This window comes from Chrysemys picta, chromosome 2 (genome assembly GCF_011386835.1).
Source record: "Chrysemys picta bellii isolate R12L10 chromosome 2, ASM1138683v2, whole genome shotgun sequence".
NCBI lineage: Eukaryota > Metazoa > Chordata > Testudines > Emydidae > Chrysemys > Chrysemys picta.
The window spans coordinates 248,859,883-248,873,185 of NC_088792.1; the positions used below are offsets into that span (position 1 = coordinate 248,859,883).

The 13,303-nt window shown below is 43.0% G+C and overlaps 1 protein-coding gene across 2 annotated transcripts in view; it reads right to left on the reverse strand.

Annotated features, from left to right (window-relative positions):
- The window catches only part of TP53INP1 (tumor protein p53 inducible nuclear protein 1), a 60,011-nt gene extending 46,961 nt beyond the window's left edge, over positions 1 to 13,050 (reverse strand). For both annotated transcript variants that reach the window (XM_042845100.2, XM_005291606.5), the window contains exons 1-2: positions 12,878 to 13,050; positions 5,595 to 5,754 (exon numbers count right to left, since the gene is read on the reverse strand). The gene's annotated coding sequence lies outside the window, so the exon portion shown is untranslated. The remainder of the gene's footprint in view (positions 1 to 5,594; positions 5,755 to 12,877) is intronic.
- Between the last annotated feature and the right edge of the window lie 253 nt (positions 13,051 to 13,303).

Consider the following 13,303-nt stretch of genomic DNA (forward strand, 5'->3'; position numbering starts at 1 on the left):
GGAGGACTCTCTAGAGAGGTCAAATTTTTAAAGAACACAGCACCCATGTTGAGAGCAAATGTTTAAGTGAGCTCAGCTCCCATTTAGACATCAAAATTAGTGGTCACATTTTCAAGAGAACTCAGTACATGGGGTGCTGCATGCTTCTGAAAGCCTGGCCCTTATTTAGGTGACTAAGTGGGAGATGGGCTGTTTTGAAAACCTGATCCCAATTGTGATTGCTGAGTACTTTTTAAAATTTTGCCCTAACTGCTTCACTATGGGTGGTCAGATTTTGTACTAGAGATGACAGCAACTCATTTTCTACATCATCTTGTTGTACAAATATCCTTTTTGCACAACCGTCTAGCCATCCACCATCTGAACCTACGAAGACTGAAGAGCCATCTGTATAGTAAATTTACTTCATGCTGCAACATTCTATGCTTCACTGAAATTCCTCAAAAAAGGCAGAATGTTGAGCCTTTCCAGAAAGGAAACTACACCTTCTTAGTTCCCAAGCTGCCTTTGTTAAAGTTCCCATTACAGAGTAACTTTCAATTTACACCTGCTGGGGAATAAGGGCCTGATCAAAAGCCCATTGTAGTCAATGGGAGTGTTTCCATGACTTCAATGGGCTTTGAATCGGGCCCTAAATTCAATTAGGGTGAAAGTGAATTGTACTAAAAGGGTTACATTTGCTGGGGAGTAAATAGGAGACGAGAGGTTATGCATGAGCTGAAGGACAATAACATCAAGGAAGGTTTATGGTGACATGCTTGTCACTTAAGTGGTACTTTTCATCACACATTCATGGATAACTAAATTTGGCATTGGAGCTGCTGGCAATTAACAACTTGGTTGGAAAATCCTTAACAATGTTTTAAATTTCAGATCAAGTTTATTTTAAAGTAGCATATCCATTAGGGTTGCCAAATTTCTAATCCCTGAAAACCGAGCACTCCTGCCCCACTCCTTCCCCCAAGGCCCCACCCTGTCCTGCCTCTTCCTCTGAGCCCCGCCCCAGCCCCACCTGTTTCTGCCCCTCCCATCACTCACTCTTCACCCTTGTCCTCGTTGCTTACTCCCCCATGCCCCGGGACTCACCTGCTGCCTGCAGAGCTGGGCTGGAAGGAGCTGACGCAGAGCCTGCCCGATCGGGGCATGACAGGTGTCAGCCCCAGATGGGGTGGGGAAATCAGGGCACAGCCAGGTGCAGACATGTTACACACACACACCCCGCCAGTACCTACCTTGGAGCCCGGTCAGGGAGCCAGACAGTTCTTTTTGTCAGGCTGGGGGGTAGGAAGAGCAACAGCTGCTAAGCAGAGCCACTCTTCTAGGCTCCAGCAGCAGCCAGCGACCTCCAGGGGAGTCCAGTCACTGCAGGTAACTGGACTTTTAGCATCCGGTCAGCTGTGCTGACCTGACGCTGCCAGTTTCCCCTTTCGACTGGATATTCTGGTAAAAAAAAACAGACACCTGGCAACCTTAACATCCCCTAATTTTTAAGAGAAAGGACACAAAAGTTTCAAATCCTAAATCCAAACTGCTTTTGAGTGTTAGGTCCTCCACCAAGAAAGGAGCTTTTTTGGAAGTCACACATATTAAATTGACTATAACTCACACGTAGCTTCGTCAGGATCATTCAAAATTTAAGAAGATTTTTTTTCCATGCTGAGTTTCAGGGAAAAAAAAAAAAAAACAGGTCTAAAGGACGTTTTTGTGTGGCCCCAGCTGGTGAAGCCAGTAACCCAGGAATTCTTCTTGCATGGGGGGGGGAAATCCCTGAATGACAGAGTCAATGTAAGGCTCTGTGCCACTACTACAGTACTTGCTGCCCTGTATAGGGAACACAGAAGGCCTGGCCAGAGTGACACTGCTTTCCAGCTCTTACTGGCTGACCAAAAGTCTCCTTGGGGTCATGGTCACCAGGCACAAGTTATGACAGCCCTTGGCACAGTCTAAGTGGAACTAGGACACAGCCAAAATTGACTTGTTTATGGCTAGGTCTAATTGAATAATGTAAACGATATTTGCCAAAGCATATAATCTTAGTACAAGACAGATTAAGACAGGGGTTCTCAAACTGGGGGTCGGGACTCCTCAGGGGGTCACAAAGTTATTATATGGGTGTCGTAAGCGGTCAGCTTCCACCCCAAGCCCCGCTTTGCATCCAGCATTATTAATGGTATTACATATATTTTAAAAAGTGTTTTTAATTTATAAAGGGGGGGGGGTCACAATCAGAGGCTTACTATGTGAAAGGGGTCACCAGTACAAAAATTTGAGAACCACTGGATTAAGAGGATCTTTAAAACTCAGTAGCCAAATGTACAAAAGAAGGGTACAGACAAGTAGTGGGGATGTCAGCAAGTGACTCAGGAGTTTGGTAATGGGATGCAGCATCCTTCACCACAAAAATTGTCATAAGGGCTGATTCTGAGTGCATCTGAGCACTGGTAACTCTTATTGCTAACTATGGGCCTAATCCATTATAGTCGGTCTCAAAGACTTCAGTGGATATGGAGAATGGAGCTATTTTCTCATTTCTTTAGGTCAGTGTTGAGATACATTGGCAGGGAAGTAGGTAGTGCTACACTCCTGGTCTGTGACTAAACTGCAAACTTCGTTTTCCAGCATCTTTTGCAAATATTACATATGCTTAAAGTTGTGACATTAATGAATTTCTTCTTTTTTTTTTTTTTTGTTAAATGATTTGAGCAAATTGTGACCCAAGAATCTCTTAACCTGGCAAAGGGGTTACAAGAATATCCTGATTCTGGTTCACCATTTGAGGTCTCAAATGAAAGCTGGGGACACACGGTTCATAAATATCACTGTGAAATGTATGCATGTATTGCATACTGAAAATATATTCTTAGACTCTTGTATCAAGGTATTAATCACCAGCAAATGTGAAAAACAAGATTATTTCAGATAAACATTTCTTATCTCTGTCCTGATGTAAATTAAGCATTGTAAGCCAACACAATGGATACCTATTTGCATACGAAGTAAAATGTAAACAAGGATGTGAAATCAACAAAAAAGGAACACACAGGAAAAAACAGACATGTACAGAGGGATGTTATCCTGGCTATGGAGTAAAGGCAATGAATTTTGAGGGTATCTGTAAAACAGAAAGAAGACACCCGGGTATCCTTAGAAAGAAAGTAAATGGACAACATGTTTGTATTAATGAAAGCTGGGGCCATGGGCAGCTGGTGGACCCCTCCTTTGGGGACACTAGCTCCTGGCCCCACCCCTTCCACATGAGGCCCCACCCCCCTATGGCCAGAGCCGTCTCCTCCTCAACCCCCCCCCCCCCCCCCCACAACTGGAGAAGCCCCCATGGACTGGCTGGAACCGCAAGCCCCCTCCCCCAGCTGTGCCAGCAGGCTGACCTGAGCGGCCCCAGTAGTGCCAGTGGGCCGACGCGCAGGCTGGCCGACCCAAGCACACAGCCCCTGCCACCTGACCACCCCAGCTCCAGACCAGCCTGAGCAGCCCCGGCTGGAGAATGAGAAATGTGGCACACCTCCCGCTCCTGAAACCCCCAGATGCTCAGCGGAAGAATGCTGAGCTTTTTATATGTGCCAAGCAGGTTCCAGGGTGGCTGAGGAGGCAGTATCTGCTACTCAGCTTCCCGGGTTCATTAGTAATCTCTCTGGAGTCCAGGGAGATTATTAATGAACCCAGGAAGCTGAATAGCAGATACCGCCTCCTCAGATGCCCCGGAACCTGCATAATACTAAGTAAAAACACGCAACCCGGCATTCCGCAGTAGCAGCTGCGCTAGGGAAGGCTGAGCCTTCCCTGGCCTATTGTACCTGCTGCCTATGGCTGGGTCTCAGCCAGCCTTGGTTGAAAAAGTGTTAGAGAGAATTTTGGGTGAGAAACTTTTCTAGATAGGAAGTTAACCTGTTATTTAAGCTTAGTCTCTTGTTACGCTTGGTCTCATGTTATGGTTTTGTTTGATATATAATCATTTCCCCCCCCCCCCCCCCCCCCAATATCGGTGTACCCTATCACCTGAATCTCTAGTCTTTGATAGTAAACTTATTGTTTTCACTATAACAATATCTGAGTGCTATGGCGTTAAGCAAAGTACTGGTTCTGAGTTGAATATTAAAAGCTGGTGTCTAGTGTTCTTTTGAGTATAGCAGGCCTGGTAATACTATCAGTGTTCAGTGGATAAGAGGCTGGACACTGCAAGGAATGCTCAGGGGGGAGGAGGGTTGATGTGTGCCTGTTGCTACAGAGAGTGAGGTCTACAGATGCCTGGAAGGTAGTGGTTACGTTGCCAGAGACTGTTGGTTTCATGGAGCTAATCCACAGCAAGCAAAGACAAGATTCCTTGACGCTAAGGGCAGGGAGTGGTGAGGATCCTCACAACCCAGGCTGCCCTTGGAGAGCGTCACATATACTATGGCAAAACCATAAAACTAACCAGATAATGCAGGGACAACGCTGGTCACTTACTGCTCCAACCTTTGGATCTCTAGCAATAGATTTGAAAGTCTGAGGTTTCTACTTTGTAATTAAAGTCTTAGAGGTTACATTATATGAAAGACACACTGGGCTTAAAAAGGTCTTTGTTATTACATGTATTAGTTTATTACGGAGTTAAATAAGTGAAATTACTGCTGCTGGTCATGTTTTGTCAGGGCACTCCTGTAAGTTACGCGTCAATTAAGGCTTTGGTTGAATAGTTTTAGTGTTACCTATACAAGTATCAGGTCTGTGACAGCACATGGCTGCCCACTTTAGAACAGAGTTCTACTCCCAGATTTACCAGACATTCTTGTCACCAGCATTTTGGCCAAATGAATACAACAATGGATCTGAGGACATTAGAAGGTGCAGAGGTTTCATGAGACTTTTTTTTTTTGGTAAAAAGAATGCACCAGGTATAGCTATATTTTTGAGAGATATTGAAAACAGGGTGATGAAGCAAGATCATTGAGGAGTAAAGGATCTGCAGATTCTTCCATTATGAGATCACTGAAAACCATTATGTTTTTTGTAGAAGTCCCTCCTCACCTTATTACGCTTTTAATGTGTTTAAAGTAAATGCAACTCATTGAAAGATTAACTCAATTCACTCTATTTGACAATACAAAGGGCTAACTTGTTAGTATCAGTACAGTCTTGTAGTACCTTTTCCAATGCTGATACATGATATGTGATGTCTCTGTTTAAAGGAAACTACTGTACCTTTAATTAGGTCAATAAGCCACAAAATTCAATGCACTGAGAATAAGGGCAGCAACGCTATTTAATAAAACACTCAGTTTATTCTTTTCTTGTCAATATCAAAATGACAATAACCTAGTTAAAATTATTAGCAAAAGTCATTTAAATATCTTCTAAGATTTCATTGCTAATAATACTTTCAAGAAGATGAAAGTTCCCTTTGTAAAACAGTGTTTCTGCTGCTTAGCTCACTGAAATATAGATTTGTCTATTTATCTAACTCCTTTTCTATTGGAAAATAAAATCAAAGAAAATGTTTGTGGAAATTTTCAGGGAGTTAGCCAAGGAAGAAGTAACATTACACAGTGCATACATTTCATAATATTAGAACTAAAGGTGTGGTGGGTTGGACTTACCTCTTTGAGCACCCCCTAGGATCCAGACATAGTACTACCACTCTGCAGCTCCCAGGAGGCTGTCAGCCTACTTCTGCAGGTCTTCTTTGGCTCAGCCCACCGGCCGGATCACATAGTCCAAAACCTTTCCAGGGTACAGTCCCTTCCTGTTCTGGGCCAACTATAAACAAAACAGTTTCTTGAAATTTAGCTCCAAAGGGTCTCTCCTGAATTGGGTCAGCAGGATTCCCTCTGAATTCCTGCCACTGATTATAGCCTGGGACCGGACTGGGGCCCTTTAGTAATAGTTTAGGGAACATCCTTCCTCACTCCTCTGGCTCTGGCCACAGACTGACTTGCTGATAATAGGCAGCTTCTTTTATTTCAGTCTGGTTGGCCTTGATTGGGTGTTGCTGGCTCCCAGTCCTTCTAGCTGCTGGAGGACCAAATCTCACTGGCTTCCAAAATGGCTACTCTTCTAGGCAAGCTGGGAGGTCCAATATTTGCTGTTCTTTTCCTCTCAAGACTGTTTCCTAGGGCAGGATGCAACGGAACAGCCAGTCAGGGGCTTCCAACAGAGGGCTGTGAAGGCCTGGTACACCCTGTCACAAGAAGTTTTAAATCCAACAGGAATATCACTGTTACTTTATTTTGTGACCGAGTTGGGAATAGGAACATAAATATCACCATTATCTTATTTTGTGATTAATTTGGGAATAGGATCAGAAATGTTATTTTTAATTATACTGCATAGAAAATGTAAATAATGCTTTTCAAACCACAGAATAAGGGCTTGTCTTCACTGAAACTGTAACTCAAGTTAATATTGCCACTAACTTGAGTCCCATGCGCGCGCACACACACACACCCACACCTTAACTTTAGTGTGATGGTGCTTTTAAATCAAGTTGGCTGGCCCATCAGGGGGTAGAAGCTAAAGCTTGAGTGACCATAACTAAGGCTACGTTTTAGTCACGGGTATTTTCAGTAAAAGTCATGGACAGGTCACGGGCAGTAAACAAAAATTCACGGCCCGTGACCTGTCCATGACTTGTACCATATACCCCTGAATAAAAATCTTGGGGGAGGGCCGCAGTGGGGTGGCCCACAGGGGCACCGCGGGTGCTGGGGGCAGAGGGGTGGCGGTGCACAGCCTGTGACCCCCGCTGGCAGGGTGGATAAAAGTCAATAATTTAAATAAATAAATAAATGAATGAATGAAAAAAAATGGATTTTTTTTCTAAAAAGGTTTTTTCCCCCTCAAAAAAATCAATCTAAAGATAGTTTAATTAAGAAACATTATAGCTCAGAGATATCTCATCATGGAATAGGGATTATAAATTCTAATTCTATAGTATGAGACAATATATTCATGTAATTTTAAGGAAAGTTTTGTAAACGAGTTCCAATAGTTCATAGATTAGGGATCCAATCTTATGGGGTTCCAGGGGCTTCTGTATAGATTATTTGTGTTAATCTTTCTATCTACCCAATGGGACTCAGTGCTCAGTCTAGAAGATACCATCAGAGATGCTTAGTTTTGCAGTTCTCAAACTCTGAATGCGTGTCTCCAGAGATAACATGCTTGTTAACAGCAAAAATGTTTTTAAATAAAATAAATAAATACATAGGGGTGAGAAATAACAGACCTGAACCCTATTGTCCCTCTGCAAATTTGTGTACACAGAGTCAATCCCTTACCTCTCTGTGGTGCAAAGTGCAAAGTTTCAAAAAGTTCAATGAATAGAAGATTGTTGGGAGCGGAATAGATCTGGATAAGGAGAAGTCTAGAGATAAATGTGGGAAGGGAGGGACAGGCAGTAGAAACAAAAGTGAAACTGTTTGAGCAGCATATTCCAGAAGTCTTGAGGTCTTTCTGAGTGTAGCCTTCACTGATTTGAGATCTACCATACCATTCTTTCACTAGAAGGGAAAACCTATAATGGCAGCAGGCCATAAAAGAGACCCAGTTTGGGAATATTTTAATGAAGTTCTTCAACCTGTGGGTAAGACAGGCATGCGTGCAAAATGCAAACAGTGCAACAAAGAAATGCAAGGCCTGGTTGCCCGAATGAAACAACGTCATGAGAAGTGTTCCTTCTCAGGAGGAAGCTGCATTGAAGATGATGAAAGGAACATGTCTGAACATGCAGGATCTTCAGGTTGGTATACTTTATTTCATACTTCTTTCTTAAGGAATGCCTGTCTTCCTTCTGGACTATTCTTGAATTCTCATGTTTGAGCAAAAAATATAGTTGTTGCTCTATGGTACTATCATTTTAGATGCAATTGTGATAAAAAATAAATAGCTGAAATAGGCAGAACTTCCTTTTACAATTTCACTTTTAAAAGTAGTACTGTATGTCAGTGAATGCAATGAGTAATACTAAATGAGCAGTTTTGTAATAATAATTAAATAACTGCATTGACTTATTTGTTTAGGAGAAGCCATCCTCAACATACAGGATTCTGAAGACTATCCACCTTCAAGATCACCATCATTTTCTTTAGTTTCAGAGTTATCTGCCAATGATAGTGTTTCAGTCACATCATGTATGTCACATAGCCACAGTGTTAAATCTGTTAGTCTTTAAGGTGCCACCAGACTCCTTGTTGTTTTTGTAGATACAGACTAACACGGCTACCCCCTGATAATAGCCATAGCATATCACCTGTAGCAAAAACAAAAAGAAATCTCCATCATCCAGAAACAACCATAGATAAGTTGTGATAAGAACCAGTAGATTACAAAAAGAGGTAATTGATGAAAAAACGGTTTATTGTGCAACAAACTCTCCTTTCCATATGATTGAGAACCCATACTTCATTAACATGGTTCAGTCATTAAGACCAGGATACTGTCCACCCAACAGAGCAGATGTCGCAGGCAAATTGCTGGATAAAGTATATGAAAGAGAAATTGAGCAGTGTGCAAAATGTCTAGAGGGTAAAATTGTTAACTTGAGTCTTGATGGGTGGAGCAATGTCCACAATGATCCTGTTGTATGTGCTTGTGTGACAACAGAAGAAGGGAATGTCTTCCTTACAGAAACAATTGATACATCAGGAAATGCACACACCGCAGAATACTTACAAGAAGTAACAGTAAAAGCTATAACAAACTGTGAAAAAAAAAATTCAAATGTCTAGTACGCAGCTTGGTCACAGACAATGCTTCAAATGTATCCAAGATGAGAAGAAACTATTTAGAAGAGTCCCAAGCTAACAACATACAGTTGCAGTGCTCATTTGATGCACATCCTAGCCAAAGACTTCAGTGTTCCAGAAATAAAGGCTAATGTTGAAATTGCAAAATACTTCCATAACAACCACTCTGCAGCAGCTGCTCTGAAAAAAGTGAGAGGAATCAAGCTAACTCTCCCACAAGTTGTGCGACGGAACTCAGTAGTGGACTGTTTTGAGCACTAGATCAAGAACTGGTCTAATCTGATGACAGTTTGTGAACAAAATCGTGAAAAAATAGATGGCACTATCACAGCCAAAGTTCTCAATATTGGGGTTAAGAGAAATGTTGAACACATGCTGAGTACCCTGAAGCCTATTTCTGTAACCTTGAACAAAATGCAGGAAAATAGCTGTTTTATTGCTGACACTGTTGAAATTTGGAAGGAACTGAGTGAGATCTTAAAAAGAGAAATATGCAATGACAGAGTTAAATTACAAGCATAAAAAAAAATGAATGGGGCAAGCACTCTCTCATTTTCCAGCTCATTTTCATGCAAATATTCTCAATACTTGGTACCCGGGTCAAACCTTAACCGCGGAAGAAGAGGAGTTGGCTATGACATGGACATCCAGCAATCATCCCTTCATAATGCCAACTATAATAAACTTCAGAGCTAAGGGTGAACCATTCAAGAAATATATGTTTGCTGATGATGTTTTAAAGAAAGTCACACCAGTGAACTGGTGGAAGTCACTTAAGCACTTGGATTCAGAGACTGTTGAAGTGATATTCTCACTTTTAACAGCTTCTTCTGCCGGTGTAGAAAGAATATTTTCTTCCTTTGGACTAATTCATTCCAAATTGAGAAATTGTTTGGGACCTGAAAAAGCAGGAAAGCTTGTTTTTCTTTTCCAGATTATGAACAAACAGGAAAATGAAGGTGAAGACAACTGAGTTAGCTGCAGAACCCAATATTTTAAGTTTCTCATGTTGACCTGGCTGATATAAGTCTATTTATTTCTTTATTTTAAAATTCATTTAACTATTTGAGTTAAACAAACAAAAACAAACCTGATTTAAAAAAAACTTGAATGTTTAACTAAATTCAGAAATTCATATGCTTGTTTTGTTAAAATATTATGTTTGCAGTTGAAGAAAAAAATCCAGAATACATAACGTTGATTTAGTTAAATAAAACAATTTAAATGTGTGTCTAGTGATGTTCTCCTCCTAATACAGCATGGCAAGAAAATCCTCTAAATATTAATGGATTAACCTGTTGAACTGGAGATATTTTTAAAATCATTTGCAGGTAAACTATCTGCTTCAATTACCTTTGGTAAATGAAATAACCAAACAATCATTCATTTTCTGATATAGTTGTAAAACTAATCTGAAAAGTTTTCAAAATAAATCACTGTTTAAAAACGTATAGGGTGTACCTTCTAAAAATGAAACCTACATCTATCTCTGAGTTGTGAAGAACAGGCATTAAAGTTATAACAACCAACAAGAATGCACTTCTATGTAGAAATCCATGATTAAATTGAGTCTTCCTGACTAGTGATTTCAATCAATTTGATTTAAATCAAATACATCCTGCCCACTGGTGCCAGGGGGCGGGGGCGGAAGGGTTGGTGGGGCTGGCAGGCTCCCTACCCAGCTCCGTGGCTCCCTGGAAGTGGCGACATCCCTCAGCTCCTAGGCTGAGGCGTGGCCAGGCAGCTCTGTGTGCTGCCTCCGCCCCGAGCACTGGCTCCGCAGGTCCCATTGTCCGGGAACCGCGGCCAATGGGAGCTGAGAGGGTGGTTCCTGGAGGTGGAGGCAGCATGCAGACCCCTGCACCTCCATGTAGGAGCCAAGGGATGTCACTGCTTCCAGGGAGCTCCTCCCCCGAGGTAGAGCGCCGCCCAGAGCCCTTGCCCCCTCCCGGGCCCCAACCCCCAACTCTTAGGCCCCCCCAATCCCCACAAACTCCTGCTGCTGCTGGGGAAGGAGGGCGTGGTGGCCCAAGACTGCCCCAGCAGCAGCCAGTTTGGCTGGCCCAGGGGCTGCCTGAGCTACTTAGGCGGCCCCCAGGCCAGCCACACCGGCCACTGCAGGAGTCACAGAGGTCCCAGAAAGTCACGGAATCTGTGACTTCCTTGACAAACTCGCAGCCTTAACCATATCTCCTCAGGAGCTAATATGACACTCTGCAACATGAATTAAGGCTAGCTCCACTTGAATGCTGGTAGTCCTCTAATGCCTTCCCCCAGTGTCCTCTGTGTACCCAGAAAGGGCAGACAAGTTTTCCCACAATTCACTGGGAAAGTATAGAATGCCTCATCTTACTGTAGTGCAAGGAACTGTAGGACATGCTCCCATAAGTCTTAGTGCCACACACTAGTGAGTGCAGCACTAATGTAGATACAGTGGTTCAAGTGTTATTTTACAATGTGGCTGATCGAACTTATGCTAGGCTAATTTGAGAGGAGTAACTCCAGTGTAGATCACACAAATTAACTCTGTAGTGAAGACATACCCTATAACAGTGATACTCAGACTGAGGCTCCAAGCTGCAAGTGGCTCTTTAATATGTCTCCTGCAGCTCTTTGCAACACATAATATTAAAACACTGTGTGATTTAGTTATTAATGAATCTAAGTTATTACCGAATCAGGATGCTTTTACTATGTTATTAACCAATTGTAATTGATAAAATAATACTTGGTCAGTCATTTTGCTGAGAGAATAATTTATTTTTTATATAGTTTCCCTGTCATACTGTTTAAATATTAATATACAGTGCTATCGTAAATAAAACTATGAGTTCACACTACTGTGGCTCTTTTGGGTAATGTTGATCGCTAATTTGGCTCCTGAACCAGTGAGGTCTGAGTATCACTGGCCTACAACAACTGTTCCTGCCCCCAAGAGTTCATAATCCAAGGCCCCAATCCTGTAATATGACACAAGGAATACCACTGAAGGTATTGGTGGGTCATCCCAGGTGAGGTACGATGGATTATCAATTACAAAAACTAAAAAGAGAAGATTTGATCAGGAGTAGAGAGATGAATTTTGGATTCATAGGCATAATTGCTGTGTCATATAGTGGACTGATCACAGGAGTGGTTGCTGCAAACTTCTGAATTCTAATCCCAGCTCTTCCACTGGCTTCTTGTATAGACTTGAACAAATCACACACCGAAAAATTTTCAAAAGTGGCTAAAAATGTTGTCTCTGTTTTTGTGTGCCCAATCTCAAACACAAAGGGACCAAATTTTAGACTTGCTGAGGACCCCAGCTCCCATTGACTTCAAATAGAACTCAATATTGCTAACTGCAAGAGATAAAAATTAATGAGTCAGACCTCCCACCCCCCCTCATCATTTTTTTTTTTAAATAAAATCAGGTTTTTAGTCTGTCTTTAGACTTTTTAACTCCCCTCTATTCTTCTGCCAATGCATGTTTGATAATTTCAGGTTGAAAAGTCAACCTTTAATGCATACAGAAATGCACACCACTTCTTGACAGCCCAGATGGAGACTTCACTTACCTCTCCCCACCCCTGAGGTAAGGGAGGCCATGCATTTCCTAGTACTGTCTTCCTGACCTTCTCAGCAACATTTCTTTGCCTCCTGCTGCCCTGGCACTTATTTATCTGGGACCCAATGGCACCACTTTTTTGACTCCTCACTCCCTTGGGTCTTCTCTGCCTGGCGCCCAGCAACAGCTTCCCGCCCCCCCAACTCCTTCCTCCGCTGCCCCAGGAGCTCCTTTGTGCTCTAGGGCCATACCTGAAGGTAGGGCCTAGTGGCAAAGTTGCTGTCATGTCCTTAGCCCAGAGGCTCTTGCAGAGAGCTCTGTCTTCGTTCCCAGCCCTGCAAATGGTGGGACCAGAGTTGCTTTTTGTGTCGTTGTAACAGCTCCTCCTGCAGGCGGCAAAATCCGTGATGCACGCTCACTTCGTGAGAGCTGGCAACACTGCGGCGGCTGCTTGGAGGGCATTTTTCTCACCCACCAGTACCCCCAGCTGGGGAAGCAGCCATTCTACCCTCTCCATCTCCTACCCCGTCACTATCCTTTGCAGCCCCCCACACCTACCTCCACAACCCTCCTGCTCCCCACTCACCTTTCACAGTGTCGCTGTTGCTCCTCACAGTTCCTGGCATGTCCCGTCTAGCCCCCTGGACCATGGTGTGGCACAGCTATGGTGCCTGAGGGCAGGCTTCAACCTCACTGAAAACAGCGGCAGGTGGCAGCCAGCTTTATTACGGGCAGCCTCACTCCCGATGTAGATAGACTGTAGGGAAATGGCAGCCATCTTACGTGCTTCAGCCCCATTAGCAGTAATAGGAGATGGCGGCCATTTTTAATAAGGGAAAATTCGAGCGTTGGCAGCCCTTCACTATATTTTCATGGGACAGGTAAAAAAAACCAAACCACCATCGCCACCAAAATTGCTAGATTAACAATCAAATTGTGAGAGTTGTGAGCACTGAGAACTGTGAGTACCCACTTTTGGGAGCTGACAAAGAGCTGCACAAAGGAAACCATT